Genomic DNA, 18,054 nt, shown 5'->3' on the forward strand with positions numbered 1-18,054 from the left:
ATTACAAAAGGTCCCATCCCTCGCTTTTTGAGTTTTTTGGAGTGTTGTTTTAGGATATACAACAAAACATAATCCTCTTTTTAGCACTCCTTGCTAATCACATGTTGATCGTGGAAGGCTTTCATTTGTCTTTTTTGAGCATATATCCCGGCTACCGCTCTCACTCTAGTTTCATCTAATTGCTCCAGGGTGTCTAGTCTCTCCGATAGCTCGTGTCTCGTCCATCCTAATTGTGTTGCGACCCGTAATGTTTTAATTAAGAATTCCATGGATAGAATTGCATTGGTCCCGACACACAAGGTTAAAAGGAGTGGTCCCAGTGAAAGTTTTAAAAGCTACCCTGTAAGCCCATAATGCAGTGTGTAGCTTTTGATCCCAATCATTCCTTAAGTAGCTAACTATTTTGGTGAGCATCGTGCATAGGATTTTATTGGTACTCTCGGCTTGTCCGTTAGCTTGTGGGTGATAGGGCGCTGATCTGCGATGGATTACCATAAATTTGTCAAGTAAGAATTCAATGAAGTAGTTCAGAAACTGTGTTCCTCTATCACTCACTATTTCAATGGGTAGACCGTATATAGTAAAGATATGTTCAAAAAGGAACTGAGTCGTAGTCCTTACATCATTTTTTTGTGTTGCCTCTGCTTCTGCCCATTTGGTCATGTAATCTGTTGCTACTATGTTGTGCGTACGACCTATATGCAGGAGGTATGATGGGTCCAATAAAGTCGATGGCCCATTTGGAAAAAGCGCGTACCCCCATCATTGGCCGTAATGGAATTTCATCTTTCCTAGTGGTGGTTTTGTGCGTTGACATTCATTAAATCTTTTGGCATAGGCCTCTACATCCCTAAATAGGGTTGGCCACCATATGCCTGAGTGAAGTACTAGCTTTGCAGTTTTATCAGCACAAAGAAATGTCCCCCTGGCTGGCCTGAGTGTGCTTGTTCTAGGATAAAGAAATATTCGCTTTTCATAGCACGTAATCATAATTGTTCGTCTTTTCCTCACCTGTACAATTGTTTTGCAATTAGCAGATAATGTTTTGCTTCTTCTGCTACAGTTCTCATTCTTGCCTTACCCCATCCCTCTAGAAAGGTCTTGTTTTTTAAGTACTCCATTATGTGAATAGTCCATTTGGGTTCTTGTACTACTCGAAACAGGGTGGCATGTTCCACTGGAGGTCCCTTTGTACAGATATCACATGATTTTACATAAGTATGGAGGTTGTTTTCCATGTTTTTCCAGTAGACTCCTAGTCTCTTTAGTCTTTAGTATGTTTGCGTTTCTCCATTGTGAAACCTGGTATTTTGTATATGAGCCTGTTTGAGGTCGTATTTGTATTCACCCACTGTACACATAGTCTCAAAATCCCATCCTTACCGTGCTTGTACAGTTGTCCGGCTAAAAGATTTCTTGTTCAATGTATGATTGATGGTTGTCTTTCTACCTGTAATGATCCGATTGTGAGTAGAGGGATGACCTCTTCACTCCATCTCGAAACCATTTCAATGTTAAATAGGTACGAATCTAGAAGATCACTAACAATACCTTTAGGTGCTTCCCCATGGAACAGTCTCGAAAGATGATCTGCTCGTGTGTGTGCGTAGTCTCCTTTTTTACGACTACTGTGAAATCAAACTCAAGCAATAGTATAAACCAGCAAACAATCCTTCCAGTGTTGCAAGGTTTGTTTACCAGACATAAGAGTGCTTGGTGATCTACGAAGAAAACAAATTTTTTTGCAAGAAGTGTTGGGGTATAAAGCCCAATGTGGTCGCCCAGGTAAGTGGGTGGGCCGCCAGGTATGTACACATATTCTTTTGTAAAAACCTAATAAGAACTCACTATGCTCTACACATTACAGTAGAGCGAGTTCACCATATCGTCGTGCTCTTCTTCTCGCACTCTCTCTCGCGTCGCACTTCCGCTCGTACTCCTTCAACTGGTATCAGAGCTCAGATCAAGGCTCGGGGCAGCACTGCAGGAGGCTAGAGTCACCAGCTCAGATTGGAGTGAAATTCGACAGGCGAAGACACGGCCCCAAATCCTGTGGGCTGACCCAAAGGGCTCGGTGTTCTCAGAATTTCATTCTGAGGTCATCTCGGCCACCGTTCGGCTTCGACAAAGGTCTGCGGATGCCATTTTCGACTACGTGGTCTCGACGGGTGCAGATCCGACTCTGCAAATTTGGGGTTTTTCGGCCTACGACTGCAGGTGCTGAGGATATCGACACTCCCAGAGTGTTGATTTGTGGCTGTCTACACATCGAAGGATGGCTCACAGTTCTTGGAGGCGTGTCACATACGACACGGGCGCATCTACACACAGACTGTAGGCGACATCCACTAGTTCATCAGGTAGCTTGTGTTTGCTGCTTGATATTCCAGATTTCATCCTGACATTGCAGGTACTTCCACATGGGATGTATTTTCAGAGATGATGTATGTCTGTTGAGGGTTTGCTGGCTGTGAGTCACGCAGCAAACAACCGCCGCAGCGGTTACAGCATACAGTGGGAAATTTGTGGATGTAAGACTTTGTGGGAAGTCTATGTACTGTCAGATTTACTGCAGCCTTTGTTGAGGGTCGAGTGAGGTTTTATTGAGCTGGGGGATTCTCGAATGTTGAGATCCTTTCGGTGATACAGGTCTTGGAGCGATCCCTCGAGCACCCTTAGATAGGCAGCTAGGATGTATTGACTGTGAGTTAGACAGTTGGGATTGCATCTTTGCTTTACTGCCGTTGAGGCATTGTCACAGTCTATGCTTACAGGACAGTGAGAGACAGTACAGGTGCAGGACAGGTTTACCCGCAACTTACAGTGTCAAAGAGACAGTGTTTTTGAGCTGTTTTTTGGTCTATTTTCGAGTACACCAGAGCCATTTTACAAAGGAGACTCTGCCGAAATTTATGCAGAATCTGAAGCTTTCTTGGTTCATTTGACAGGTTGATATTGGTTCAGAGGTCAGTTTACAGGGGAAACTCTGTCGAATTTTTCCCAGGAAAGTAAACCATTGTGAAGCGTAGCTATGGCTGGATCACAGGACACTGCTCTTTACAATATCAAGAAGCTGGATGGAACCAATTTCCCATTGTGGAAGAAGCAGATTTGGCACATGTTGGTACAAAAGAAGCAGATAAAACCTATAAAGCTCAAGGGGATAAAACCAGAAGATATGGACGAAGATGAATGGAGCGAAATGGATGAATTGGCACTTTCTACCATTATGCTGACTTTGGCAGAAAGCATTTACTTCAATGTAGCAGACGAGATGTCGGCTTATCAAGCATGGTTAAAGCTGAGTGATCTTTATGAGAAGCAGAGTGCAGCTTCACAGGTATACTGGCTTAAGAAGCTTGTTGACTTGAAGATGAAAGAAGGGACACCTATGTCCAATCATCTGAATGAATTCAACACAATCTATAGTCAGTTGTCAGCTCAAGGTGTCAAGTTTGATGAACCTGTTAGAGCTATGTTCCTGTTGATCACATTGCCGGAAAGTTGGGACACTTTTCGCACAGCTTTGAGTAATTCTGCACCTCCAGATGGTTTGAACATAGCAGGTGTAGAAGGAAGTCTGCTTACTGAAGAAACCAATAGAAAGACAATGGACAAAGGCAAAGGAACAGCCTTAGTTGTCAGGGGAAGGACCAAAGAAAAGTACAAAGGTGGAAAGAGGAATCAGTCTTGTAGCAAGTCCCGCAGTGCTAAAGGCAAGAGTGACATAGAATGCTACCATTGTGGCAAGAAGGGTCACATGAAAAGAGACTGCAGAGAATGGAAAGCAGAAAAAGGCAAAGAGAAAGCTGAAGACCATGGTGAGAAGAACAAGTCCTCAGTGAAGATTCAAGAAATAAATGTGACAAACACTGTTGCAGAGGATGACAGTCTAGTGTCAGGAGACATCTACTTCTTGAAGAATACAATGGACTCAGCTCTTCTTACAGCATCAGATGGAAATGCACTGAGTGACTGGATTATAGACTCAGGGGCATCACTTCATGTGTCTCCAAACAAGGAGTGGTTTACCTCTTATGTGACCACTAAAGATCATGTTCGGCTAGGCAATGGGCAGACATGTGAGATCTTAGGTGTTGGAGATGTTCAATTGAAGTTTCAGAATGGCTCTTCTTTCACGCTGAAGAATGTGAGACATGTTCCCCCAATTACAAAGAGCTTGATCAGCACAGGTTTACTTGATGATGCTGGCTACGTCACCACTTTTGAACAAAACATGTGGAAGATATCCAAGGGTTCTATGACAGTAGCACATGGAGTAAAGTCTGGAGGACTTTACATGATTTATGTATCAAATGTCTCTAAAAATGTAATCAATGTAACCGAGCAGCCGAACGTTTCTTTGTGGCATAGCTGGTTAGGACATATGTCCAAGAAGGGAATGGAAATCTTGTCTCGTTCTGGTTATTTGCCTGGCTTTTCATTTAATGATTTTGAATTCTGTGAACATTGTCTGTATGGTAAGCAAACACAGCAGCCACATAAGCATAGAAGCAATAGAAGAGATACACAGTTGGCACTTGTTCATAGTGATTTGTGTGGACCTATGCCTAACCTATCTCTAGGGGGAGCTTCTTACTTTATGACATTTATAGATGATTACTCGAGGAAAGTATGGGTTTACTTTCTCAAGCACAAGGATGAAGCGTTTAGTGTTTTCAAAACGTTTGTGACACTTGTGGAGAATCAGAGTGGCAAGAAGCTTAAATGCTTACGCACTGACAACGGTGGAGAGTATGTTTCAAAGGCCTTTCAAGACTTTTGTGAGTCAAAAGGTATAAAACGTGAACTTACTGCTCCTTACAATCCTCCTCAAAATGGTGTTGCTGAGAGAATGAATAGGACCATACAAGAGAAGGTCAGAAGTATGTTGTCTAATGCACAGCTGCCAAATGGGTTTTGGGCTGAAGCTGTATCAACAGCTGTTCATCTTGTAAATAGATCTCCTAGCAAGGTTTTGCAGAAGGATTCAGTGCCAGAGATGGTATGGTCAGGCAAAATGCCCTCATACAAGCATCTCAGAGTCTTTGGCTGTGAGGCATATACTCACGTTCCAAAGGAATTTAGGAACAAACTTGAGCCAAAGAGTAGAAAGTGCATCTTTCTAGGCTATGGTAATTCTGGTGAGATGGGGTACAGACTTTGGGATCCTGAATCCAGAAAGGTTGTCCGCAGCAATGATGTCCACTTTAATGAATCCAAATATCATTCTAAACCAGAGAGGGTTGAGGAGATTAGAAGAGTTGTCTTCCAAGAAGATGGACCTGCACGTGCAAGACAAAATGTCAGGGCTCAAGAGGAGCAAGGACAGGATAGAGTGGAACCACAGGTTGTGGCTGAGCCTGAGCCACCTATTGTGCGTAGATCTGGACGTGTCACGCGACCTCCTGATAGGTTTGTTCCATCTATGAACTATGTCATGTTGACTAATTGCAATGAGCCTTCATGTTACAAGGAAGCAGTGCAAATGAAGGACTCCGGGAATTGGCAATTGGCCATGCAGTCAGAGATGACAGCTCTGCATAAAAACCAGACATGGAAGCTAGTTAAATTACCACGGGGCAAAAAGGCTCTACCCTGTAAATGGGTTTACAGGTATAAGATCACCGCTCATGATAGTCAGCCAAAGTACAAAGCAAGGCTTGTTGCCAAGGGCTTTAAGCAAGAACAAGGCATTGACTTTGATGAAGTCTTCTCTCCGGTGGTCAAGATGACTACATTGAGATGCTTTCTTGCATTGGTTGCCATATTAGATTTGGTGTTGCACCAAATGGATGTCAAGACAGCGTTCTTGCATGGTGATTTAGATGTGGAAATTTACATGCAGCAGCCAGAAGGGTTTGTTGAGAAAGGCAAGGAAGATTGGGTATGCCAGTTGTTAAAGAGTCTTTATGGCTTAAAACAATCACCGAGGGCATGGTACCATAAATTCCACAAGTTTATGCTTTCTCAAGGCTACAAACGTAGTGAGTTCGATCACTCTCTATATACAAAGAAGGCTAAGGATGGCAGTTGGCTGATCCTTATTTTGTATGTGGATGACATGTTGATTGCTGGCAAGCACTTGGAAGAAATTTCAGCTTTGAAGTCAAAGATGGCAAAATCGTTTGACATGAAAGACATGGGTGAGGCAAGTCATATACTTGGTATGCGCATTGAGAGAGACAGATCACAGAAGTTGATTTGGTTATCTCAAACATAGTATATTGACAAGGTTTTGCAACGTTTCAATATGGAGAAGGGAAAGGCATTGAGTGTTCCATTGCCACCATATGTGAAACTTAGCAAACAAGATTGTCCTGTGTCTGAGGAAGAACAGGCTGAAATGGATAAGATTCCATATGCGTCTGTAGTGGGTAGTTTGATGTATGCAATGATTGCTACTCGCCCAGACATTGCATTTGCAGTGAGAGTAGTAAGTCGATACATGTCAAACCCAGGCAAGAAACATTGGGAGGCAGTGAAAGGAATATTGAGATACCTGAAAGCTACAAAGAGTATGCGTATATGCTATGGGAGTCAGGAGCTAAGTGTAAAGGGTTTTACAGACTCAGATTATGCAGGTGACTTAGACAACCGAAGGTCTACGTCAGGGTATGTCTTTACATTGGCTGGTGGAGCAGTATCATGGCGTTCTAGATTACAAGATTGTGTTACTCAGTCTACTACAGAGGCTGAATATGTTGCAGCATCAGAGGCATGCAAAGAATCAATTTGGCTTAATCGACTAGTAACAGATTTGGGAATCAAAGAAGAGATGCCTGTGTTATATTGTGATAGTCAAAGTGCTATACAATTGGCTCGCAATCCAGTTTATCACTCAAAGACAAAGCATGTGGATGTGAAGTATCATTTCATCAGGGAAATGCTCCAGGATAAGCAACTTCAGCTCGTCAAAGTTCACAGCACAGAAAATTCTGCTGATCTAGTTACAAAAGGACTTCCCTCAGAGAGCTTTGCGCATTTTCGCAAGCAGTTAGGTGTAGGGTAGTACATCACTTCTCTACATCTCTTGTATATTAGCTTGTATAGTAGCTTCTCTCACACTTAAAGTACCACATTGGACTTTAAGGAGGAGGTTGTTGGGGTATAAATCCCAATGTGGTAGCCCAGGTAAGTGGGCGGGCCGCCAGGTATGTACACATATTCTTTTGTAAAAACCTAATAAGAACTCACTATGCTCTACACATTACAGTAGAGCGAGTTCACCATATCGTCGTGCTCTTCTTCTCGCACTCTCTCTCGCGTCGCACTTTCGCTCGTACTCCTTCAAGAAGGTAATGTCTAAATTTTTTGACAGCATATATCATTCCTAGACCTTCTCTTTCCGTAGTGATATGATTTTTCTCCGCGTTGTTCAGTTGCCTACTAGAGTAGCAAATGGGAAAATCCATTTTCTTCTCTCTTGGCTGGGCTAATAGACATCCTGTGGCATAGGCTAATGCATCAACATGAACGTGCAAGATCTTTCTCCAGTCAGGGGCTTACAACATTGGAGCAGAAATTAATCCCTACTTCAATTTGTGAAAAGCCAGCTTGCATTCTTCCGTCCATTCAAATTTAGCAATGAGGGCATACAACGGCTTAGCTATTACAACATACATGTATACAAAGCGCCTATAGTACCTACAATGACCCATAAATGCCTGCACTTCTTTCATTTTTGTTGGTCTCTGTAGTGCGGCAATTCTTTGTATCTTTTCTTGATCCGTGGAAATCCCATTTTTGGACACAATGTGGCCCCAAATTTTACCTTGTCTTACCATGAAGACACATTTTTTTGGGTTTAAGCAAATACGATAAGTTCTGCATTTTTTAAATACTTTATCTAGATGTGTTATGTGATCACTTCTCGGGTGAGAATGAACACAAAGATCATCTATGTACTCTAAAAATTGTTTGAAATATTCCTTGAATGCATGACTCATTAGTCTTTGAAAAGTGGCAGGTGCATTGGTCAAGCCGAAAGGCATTACCCTGTATGAAAATATGCCCCACTTTGTTGCAAAAGCCATGTTATGTTGATCTTCTGCTTTTATGGTTAACTCGTTGTAGCCTGAGAACCCATCTAGAAAGCTATAGGCCTCCTTCCCTGCAACTCTTTCAATAACATGATCTGTATTGGTAGTGGATAGTTGTCCCTGATGATGGCAGCATTTACCTATTTGAGGTTTACACAGACACGCAATTTACCATTCTTTTTGGGTACTACCACAATCGGGGACACCCAATCAGTGTGTTCAATCTCAAAGATAAACTCCGCATCCTTCAGTTTGTCTATCTCCTCCATAATTTTCTTGGCAAAAGTCTCATTGTACGTATAAGGACGTTGTCTACATGTGATGACAGATTTCTAGATCTATCCCCTTCAGGTCTTTGCATGACCAAGCAAACACATCTTTATATCACTTGAGTGTATCTATCAGAAGTCACTCTTCTTCTTCCATAAGGTCTGTGGCAATGTATGCCGGTTTAGGTTCCTTGCCTAGTTCTGCTAAGTTTATGAATTTGGGGTTTTTTAGGCCCATCATATGAAGTTCCAGGCTCTTTTGGGTCTCATTTGGGCTTCTGCACTACAATTTTTCTATCCTGAATAGTATACTTTTTGTAGTGGGAAGGTGCATCAAACTTATCATCTTTGATTCATTATGAGTTTCGAACTCAGCCATCCAAACTTCTTTCAAAGTTCGTTTCAACTCATTGTCTTTGTGTTTGCACTGAGTTTTGGACAACTTTGTGGCCTTTTTAGAAATACTCTCTATATGTGGCTTTTGTTTGTTATTCTTCTTTAATTTTGTTTTGGTTGAGTCAGGTTTCATGTACCTCTTTGATATCCCATCTTTAACGCAATTAGTTCCTTCAACCAACCTTAAATACTACATTTTGTCGGTTAATAGAGGTACTGAATATTCTTTTGTCTTGTATCATTTGTTCATGAGTTTATTTAGATATCTACGCTATCTTTGAGGATTTTGGTTTGGAAAATCATAGTGGATCACTTTTCAATCCTTCCGTTTGATGTCCTGATCTGAACTACTAGAAAGCTCGTCATCCGCGTTGTCTTCTAAAAAAGCTTATCCGTGGAGTCCTAGAATGCTTCCTCATCAGTTTGGTCAAGGTCCCTTACTGAGATCTCATCCACTATGCATCAGCAATCTACAACCCCTTCTCTGTTAGGGATTTCCAATTTTGATTTTGGAGTTAGGCTAACACTCATCATCTAGAATGGAATGATATCATATCCTTCCTCATCACAAAATTTGGTCAGGGTCACCTCATTCACACACACATTAAGAGTGACCAGTATCTGCTGCCATCCAAAAGGTTCAAACCTCTCTTCCAAAAAAGGCTCTGGTACATATGTCTCGTCCTGTATTGACCTATCATGAATGCAATCCTCTTTTTTCAAACTATCGCCCTTAGAAGCTCCACATGTCCAATTGTGAGCTTTGTTTTATAGCCAAGCAGGTATTTCTCCTTCTTGGTCAATTGTGGAGTTTAGTTCCTCTTCCAGGGTTTGTTCCACATCTCTATAACTATGGTCTGTGACACTGATCTTCGAGTGACATCCTTGTTTCTTAGATAGATATAGTCATAGCCCCAATCTTGTACCATTTTGAGCTAATGCATAAACGATCTGCCCAATATGATATCAAAATTGCTACTCTCATCGAAATTCATAATAGAAAATGTGTATTCATATGCAATTCCACAAGAGGTTACTAAGATTTGCTCCAAAATGCCAATAGGTCTCTCTAGGTACCCATCCACTAAATGAAGTTTCATTCTAGTTTTCTTGAGAGCAGGTTTTCACCATTTTTCCCACATTGCTTTGGTGGCTATGGAAATTTCGGCTCCACTATCCAATGTTGCTAGAGATTTTACGTCCTTGTACTCCACAGGCAAGGTCATGTTTCCTTCTTCACCTTCACAATAGTCTCCTACATTGTTTATTGGCACTAGCTCATGTTTAGCTTGTTTCGAGGTTTGGTTGTTTAGTGTTTTTGGAGAAACATTTGGTGGCGGAATTACCAGCCCTATTTTCTCCAAAAAAATTCCCACCTCTTCCCAAAGATGAGGTCTTATTTGTAGTAACTCAGATAGAGTTAGCATACAACGGATAGGGGACGACATTAGCTCATGAAGAGTTTTGGTATCCATCATCTTAGGATTAGCCTTCCATTGAGATGGTACTTTCTTTACTTCTGATCTCGTTTCATGGTTGCCAATAAATGAAGGTAACATCTTCAACGATTAAGGTTTGTTGTCTTCAAATATCTCCGTACCTGCTCACCATACATTGATCGGATATCATTTGGGTAGAGCTCATGTTTGAGGTGGATCTCCATGATAGGGGCTGACTGAAGCGTTGCACTTCCATCTTTTCTGTTTTGGATATGCTCCCACAGATCTTGTGGCCATTGTTCTTCTACTTCAAGAATTGGTATAAGTGCTTGTGAATACATTCCATCTGTCATATTGGCTACCATCCTCGTATCCAAGGGTGTTTCCTTTATTGAATCTTTTTGGTCTCCGTCTCCGATTCCTTGCTCCTTTAACTCTTGAATTTTTTCACGGATCAACACCTCAGTTTTTGGAGCAGTCGGAACTGGTGGTTCCATAAGCGCTTGAGCGGCTTGGATGAGCTCCTTGCACATCTTTAACCTCTCTTTTTTATACCCCAGTGAGGGTACGTTAGCCATCTATCCTTCTGGATTTGGTTGGACTTTAACCTAGCATCATAAGCTTTTAAGATCGCATCCAAGGGTTCAAAGACCTTGTCCACCAAGACAGATCCTCCCCACGGTATTGCTGATGGTTTTGTTACATCGCCTTTTTCTTAAGGTCTCTTTCCATTCTCAATTATCTCTCTATTTGCAGTAATTTGGTTTCCAAAGCCGTTTTTTCTTTCTCTCTTTTGGCTTTTATCTTGTCTCGTTTTTCCTTCCAGGATTTCCTAGGGGTTCTAACATACAAATTTTCTATCTCAGTTTGGCTAGCTGGGGCGTTCCTTGCAGCCTCATGTTCTTGCACTCTTGTTACCACGTTTATTGGAATGGTTAATTATGTTTCTGATCCACTTGAGCTTGGTACATATTTGATTTTGTTCACGGTTGCTTTCCCTTTGTTATCAAGGTTTTTTGGACAATGTGGAATGAGAACCCAAAGAGTTTGATACATCCTCCTTTGTGTGGACAACTCCTTGCCAATGATCACCACCGTATTCATAGCATAGTCCTACTGGTGGTGTGGAGAAGCTTGTGGTATATCCTGTTCTAGGAGGATATACCCTAGGTTTGTAGTCCTCGGTTGCCATGAACATAAGCATATTTTCATCAACCAAGTAATGGTTTTTGGTTGGTTGTTCTATGTATGATGGCTCTGGAATCTCCTCAAAAACCATCCATGGAATTTTTTTCTTAGAAGAATAAGCATTGCTGTCAAACCCTCTCTCATAGGTATTATCTAATTCTTCTTTGTATGAAACTACCTAGACCATACTCTAATCAGAAGGTGCTTCTATACGTTGTGAAATCCTTACCATGGCCTTGTTTTCCTGGGGTAAAGGAGGTTGATGTCCCAACACAGGTTGAGGTTTTTGCTGCTTTTGGATTGCGTTATTTTGCCCTACTTGGTATCTTGGAGGGGCTTGGTAATTGTTGCCCTCCATGTGGCTGGTATTGTCTTTCTCTAACATAGTTTCTATTATAGTAACATTCGTAGGTTTCATGGTTTGTCCATTTTTGTTCAGTAGCACACCACTTCAGTACACGCTGTACGTTTACTCCTGGCCTCTGTTGCAGGTTGCACCATTGAGTTGGATTATCTCCTCCACAAGTGTCACATTTTTGGGTGGGTTGTTGTCGTGTGTTTGGGTTCGTCATGTTTCCTTGGTTCATCCTTCTGATCACTTCCTCGATCATTTGATCAATGTTCGGCACAGTTGGATTTTGCCCGCCCAGTTTCATTGTGGACCCTAGTTTCATTGTGGACTCCCTAGTGATTGAAGAGGTGCTACTCATCCCGTGGTCTATGTCTTCTATCACCTCTCCATACGCCTTGCAATTGCCGACCAGATACAACACCTCTTTCGTGACTTGCTCAAAAGTAACACATGCCTTTTAGTGCAAGTCTTTTTTGAGAGTGTCATTTTGCAATCCTTCTATGAAAAGGACTGACAGTCTCTCATTCTGATGTAGTTCTCTTCAGGGCATCGTTCTATGTATTTCTTAAATCAAAGCGAGGCTTCCTTCACCTTTTCCTTCTCGTTTTGTCTAAATGCATAGATCTGGGAGACAGTATTATGCTTATTTCCTCTGTTTGAGAATTCCTCAGTGAATTCTTGGAGAAGATTCTTGATACTTGGGAATTCCAGGCTATTTAAAGGTTGAAACCAGGTCAAAGTAGTTCCTTCTAGAGTCAACCCAAAGCCTTCATATTGTGTATGGAAATTGGTTACCTGTTTCGTCCTCAACACTTGTTTGAAGATCGAAACATGAGCATATGGATCTCCCGATCCACTATACTTTTTGGGTACACATTTTTCCACTTGAGACGGTCACATGCGTCTGGACTCTGCAACCATCCTCACCACCCTTGGTCCTCTTGGTGTGGTCTCTCTAGGTTCATATTCTCCTCTTGGCACTTTAATTGGTATCATATCCACAACCATCCTCACCACCTCTCGTCCTCCTGGTGTGGTCTCTCTAGGTTCATATTCTCCTCTTGGCACTTTAATTGGTATCCTATCCGCCATACGTTCATCAAGTCGATCTCATGTAATAGTCAGAGGGATTTTAGTTGTGTAAGTCAAATCAGGTGCCGCACTGCCCCTCTGCATATTCATAGAAGCCCTAGACCCCCTTGATCCCATAGGCCCTGTGTCCAAAAACCGTTGATGTCCAAAAGAATCTTCCACTCTGGTTCTTATTGGACTTACATTCCCAGTTTCAGGTCTTATATGAGTAGTCGTGGTTTTCACTTCTTCTGAATTTACATAGTATTGATGGAGTGGTCCCCCAAAATATGTATATTGCTCTAGCTCCTTACAGTCCATAGGAGAGTATCTTTGGCCATACTTATCCATTATGACCACCCGAATACTCTGTGTCAGTAAAAACGTATAGTTTTTTGCGGTACGTCAGTTCCTCGATGCGAGGTTCATCACATCTATAATAGAGTGTTCGTTCTCCATTACTGAATTTATATAGCCCCACATAAGTGTTGTTGTAGTAAGCCCCTCTGTCTCATTGGTGCGTCTGAGCACCACGTTTTGCTTGTCCATTTTGGGTGGTTCATCTGTTAGCTCTGCATCTACCTTGTCCTTGGTGCCAATCATCCCCCATTTGTCCACAATAAAGGGGTTGTGAACGAGTAGGTACATTCATTCCCTCTCTGTCAAAGTATCTGTCTCCGTCATAATCCACATCTACAAGGTCCTTGAACTCGCTTGGCTTATTTTCCAACTTAACACAGTAGCGGTCCATTCCATCCCTATAGATTTCGGCCTTAAACACGTTTTCAGGAGAGAGAGAGAGAGCGCAACAAAAAGCATAACACCTAGTTAGATAGCATGAACAATACTTCAAAAGAGAAAGAAATTAAGCAATGGACAACAGTTGAGGACCAAATTTACATGGAGCCGGTCCCCCCTCCAAAAGGCTTTGTATTATGGTTTCTCCCATCAAGAGAGACATTTTACAATACAATTTCTTGTGTTCCTTCAATACTAGCTAGTGCAATGAAAATGGAAACTTCATGCACTACGCAAAACACTTATCAAACACAACATCAATCCCCTCACGGTCTCAAACCCAAGACCTCACACACCTTCGAAGATGGTGAGAGCTAGCGGGGTATGAGAGTAGATTGAGAGGAAGAAGGAGTATTCTTATGAGAAAGATGTACATCTCCTCACATAATCACTCATATTAGCATAGCTTAGCTTAGTAATTAGCATGGTAGAGGAGATGAGCATGCATTGAAGCTTGTCTCTTGGTTGGATTTGCATCACAAAGCCAAGAGTTGTTGGTGTATGCCTTCCTTCTCACAAGCTTGGAGTAGGTAATAAGCTTTCCATTAAAGCTTGAGAAGGAGAGAGAGTATTCTTTACTTCACACCTCAGATTGTGTGAGTGTGTGTGTGATAATGCCTTGAAAAAATCAGCCCCCTCTCTCTCTTGGTTGACCCCTCTTGCTATTTTCTCTCACTAGCATCCTATTGGACCTCCCCAGGCTTAGCCAATGGTTTAAGCAACATAAGTGATAGCCTTCTGACATGTGTCCCCCTTTCCCCTTTTGTGAGAGCTTTAGGCAATTAATAAATGCAACTAAACTCTCATTGGACCCCTTTGCCTCCTAGACATTAGGAATCAGGCAAGCCATTGGGCTGCTGAATGCTCATTGGACCCCTAGGGAGACTGTCCATTAGTCTTCTAGAGAGCTTAATTCCCATTGGTTCTTTTATTAAGTGTTTTTAAATTAATTAAACTAGATTTACTTAGCCTACTTATTCTCATTGGTCCACCTCCAAGGCCATCCAATAGGATTTGAATACACCTTGTGGGCATCTGGGCTAGGGAGCTGACATGTGTCCCTCTTTCCCCTTTGTGTACAAAGGGAGCTTGTGTGTGTGTGTGTGTGTGTGTGTGTGTGTGTGTGTGTGTGTGTGTGTGTGTGTGTGTGTGTGTGTGTGTGTGTGTGTGTGTGTGTGTGTGTGTGTGTGTGTGTGTGTGTGTGTGTGTTTGTGTGTGTGTGTATGTGTATGAGTTTCTCTCTCATCCCCTACTTCTTGGGCTCGCCCCCTCCTATGTAGGGCTTGACAAAGACTTTTGGAACACACACAAAGCATCAAATTTTCCCTAGAGAATTATGGAACCTTAGCATTTTGGAAGTCTTAATGGGTTGAACCTTAAGGTCTTTTAAGCCCATTGTTGCAAATAGCTCTTTTGCAGATGGCCCCCCCTTTGGATCCCTATTTTCCCTCCTTTGGATCCCTATTGTGGCTAGTCTGCTAACTTAACCAATATTCTAGCTTTTTCTCCCCTGGCACTTCCCCATATGGAAACCGCATTCACTCTTGGCCGTCTTGAGAGTGCATCGGCTACTTGATTATGCTTGCCAGCAATGTGAGCAATATGAAAATAAAATTGCGAAAGAAAATTTTCCCACCTCATTTGTTTGTCGGAGAGCTTGGTCTGCATCATGAAGTACTTAAGACTTTGGTGATCCGTTCGCAGAATGAAAGGAGTCCCCAATAAATAGTGCTTCCATGATACTAAGGCATGTATAATTGCAAGGAGTTCCTTTTCATATATGCCTAGAGCTTGCTCAACAGGGTCAAGCCTTTGACTTTCATAAGCAAAACAGCTCTAAGGCAATCACCACAAGCATCACATTGGACCTCAAATGGCTTTGAGAGATCCGGTAGTGTAAGCACAGTGTTGAGAGATAAGATTTTCAAAAGCAGTGTTATCCTTGGCAGACCATGTGTACTTAATGTTTTTCTTTGTTAGGTCATGTAATGGTCCTACTATTAGTGAGAACTTTTCTATGAAGTGTCTATAGTATGTGCACATACCTATAAAGTTTTTTAACTCATGAAGATTCTTTGGTTTAGGCCATCCTTTTATTACCTCTAACTTTGATGGATCCATTTGGATGCCATCTTGAGAGATAATGTGACCTAAATACTCAATCTCTTGTAAGAAAAATTCACTTTTCTCTTTATTAACATAAAGTTTATTCTCTCTTAGAACTTAAAATATTACCTGGAGGTGTCGCTTGTGTTTGTCTAATGAATTAGAGTAGATGATGATATCAAAGAACACTCCATTAAAGGTTCGGTGAGGCCTGAATAGCTTCTCCATCAAGCAGTTGAATGTGGCTGGTGCATTGGTCAAGCCAAAAGGCATGACAATGTATTCGTAAAGACCAAACGTAGTGCAAAATACGGTCTTTACAATGTCTTGATCAACTATCCTTACTTGATGATAGCCACTTTTTAGGTCAATCCTACTAAAGTAGGTGGACACTTGTAGCTTATCAAATAGGTCTTCTACCCGTGGAACGGGAAACCTATTTTTGATAGTGATCCTATTTAGTGCTCTATTGTCAACACACATACAATATGTGCCGTCTTTCTTTTGCACTAGTAGCACAGGAGAACAAAATGGATATGAGCTAGGCCTAACCATGCCCTTCTCAACTAACTCATGCACTCCTCCTGTTGAGCTTTAGAAACTCTATAAGGAGGTTTGTTAGGTGGTGAACTTCCTGGAAGAAATTCAATTGCATGATCATCATTGCCTCGTTTAGGAGGTAGCTGACAAGGGATGTCGTCAATAAAGACATCTTGAAACCCCTTGAGAAAATTGGATAACTCTAATTCCTTTTGATTGTGTATATTTTCTTTTGCTAAAACATTAGGTTCATTTTGAGAATCTTTAACAAAAATCATGTACACGGAAATAGAGCTCTTTATTGACTTGTTGAAAGCTTGAGTATGTACAATGGGTATAGTGTTACCCATTTCCTTAGCATCTATATACATACTTTTTCCATGAACTTACAGGAGATTCTCCTTTCTGGGAATTTAACATTGGCAGCCATGCGATCAAACCATGGTGCCCCTAGGATTACATCCTAATGCTTGAAAGGAGAGATAAAGAAGTCCTCTTTGTCCACATACCTTTTGACATGGAGCCTCAATTTCTCGATTAAGGGAGTGACTGAAGCTTCTTGCACCTTGAAAGCACCGTCTATGGGTAGGACATCTCCCATCTCATAGGTTTGTATGCCTAGCTTGGTGGCCAACTCTATAGATATAAAATTATGAGTAGAACCGGGGTCAAAGAGAATAAAAGCATCATGTTCTCTTACCTTTCCCCAAGCATGGCATAAAGGATATCCTTTGTGGTGACTTTCCTCCTCTTGGATTTCGACCAAGGTAGCTCTAGGAGGATCATGGTGGTTGTTCTTTTGGGGACAAGTGCGATACGCATGCCCTTGTTTGCCACACTTGAAACACCGGTTATCCTTGCGATAACGCTCAATCTCTTTAGGAGAGAGTTTATTTTTACCTTTATAAACTCCCTTCTCTTTAGCTTTGTTGGAATTGCCCTAAGGAGAGTTTTGGACATTGTCCTTCCCCTTAGGCTCATTGGAACCCTTGTTTTCAAGGGGGCTTAGAATTCCTCTTAGCCCCTTTTTGGAAATTGATTCGAGAGGCCACCATAGTATGATGTATTACTGCCGATATGGTGCGTGGCCTTTGGGAGTTGACATACTCCGCCATTTCTTCGGTTAAGCCCACACAAAATTGCTGCTTTTGCTCTCCAAAATCCAACTTTTTGAAGACAGTGGCTTTGAGCTGTAGGTCCCAAAACTTGTCTACATGTTTGTTGATGGATTCATAGGGAGAGAGCTTCAAGCTTCGCCATTCGGTGAGTACTTTGTCTTTGGCATTGGTGGCCCAAAACTGCTTCATAATGGAAGCTCTTAAAGCTTTCCATGTTTGTGGAGCTTCACCGTTGGCTCGTAGGCTAGACCACCATTGTCTGGCGGACTTTTGAAAGTGCATAGCTACATGGTGTGGCTTAGAGGACTCCGTGAAGCCCTCATCTCCGAACGCCGCATCGGATTGTTGGATAAAGGCCAAGACTTTGTCTGTAGCACCAAAAGTACCATCGTGGGTAAGGAAAGAGATGCTCTTCCCTCCCTCTTTGAACTTCTTGAGCTTGGATGACCTGTTCCACGCGGCATAGGATTTCCTATGGCCTCTTCTTTTTGATGGTTCAAAGGTTGCACCATCACTTTCTTCAGAAGATGAAGAATTTGAGGAAGATGGAGAAGACGATGACCTCTTTCTTGCCTTTTTCTTGCCTTGATCTTCGTTGTCTTGACCATCACTTTCATAAGAGGAAGAGGATGAAGAAGATGGAGAAGATGGTGTCCTCTTTCTCGCCTTTTTCTTCTCTTGCTTTTTGTCATCCCTCTTTGAAGTATGGTATGGAGAAGTATGCGATGGTCTTCT

This window comes from Adiantum capillus-veneris, chromosome 7 (genome assembly GCF_014529385.1).
Source record: "Adiantum capillus-veneris isolate H3 chromosome 7, ASM1452938v2, whole genome shotgun sequence".
Lineage (NCBI taxonomy): Eukaryota > Viridiplantae > Streptophyta > Polypodiopsida > Polypodiales > Pteridaceae > Adiantum > Adiantum capillus-veneris.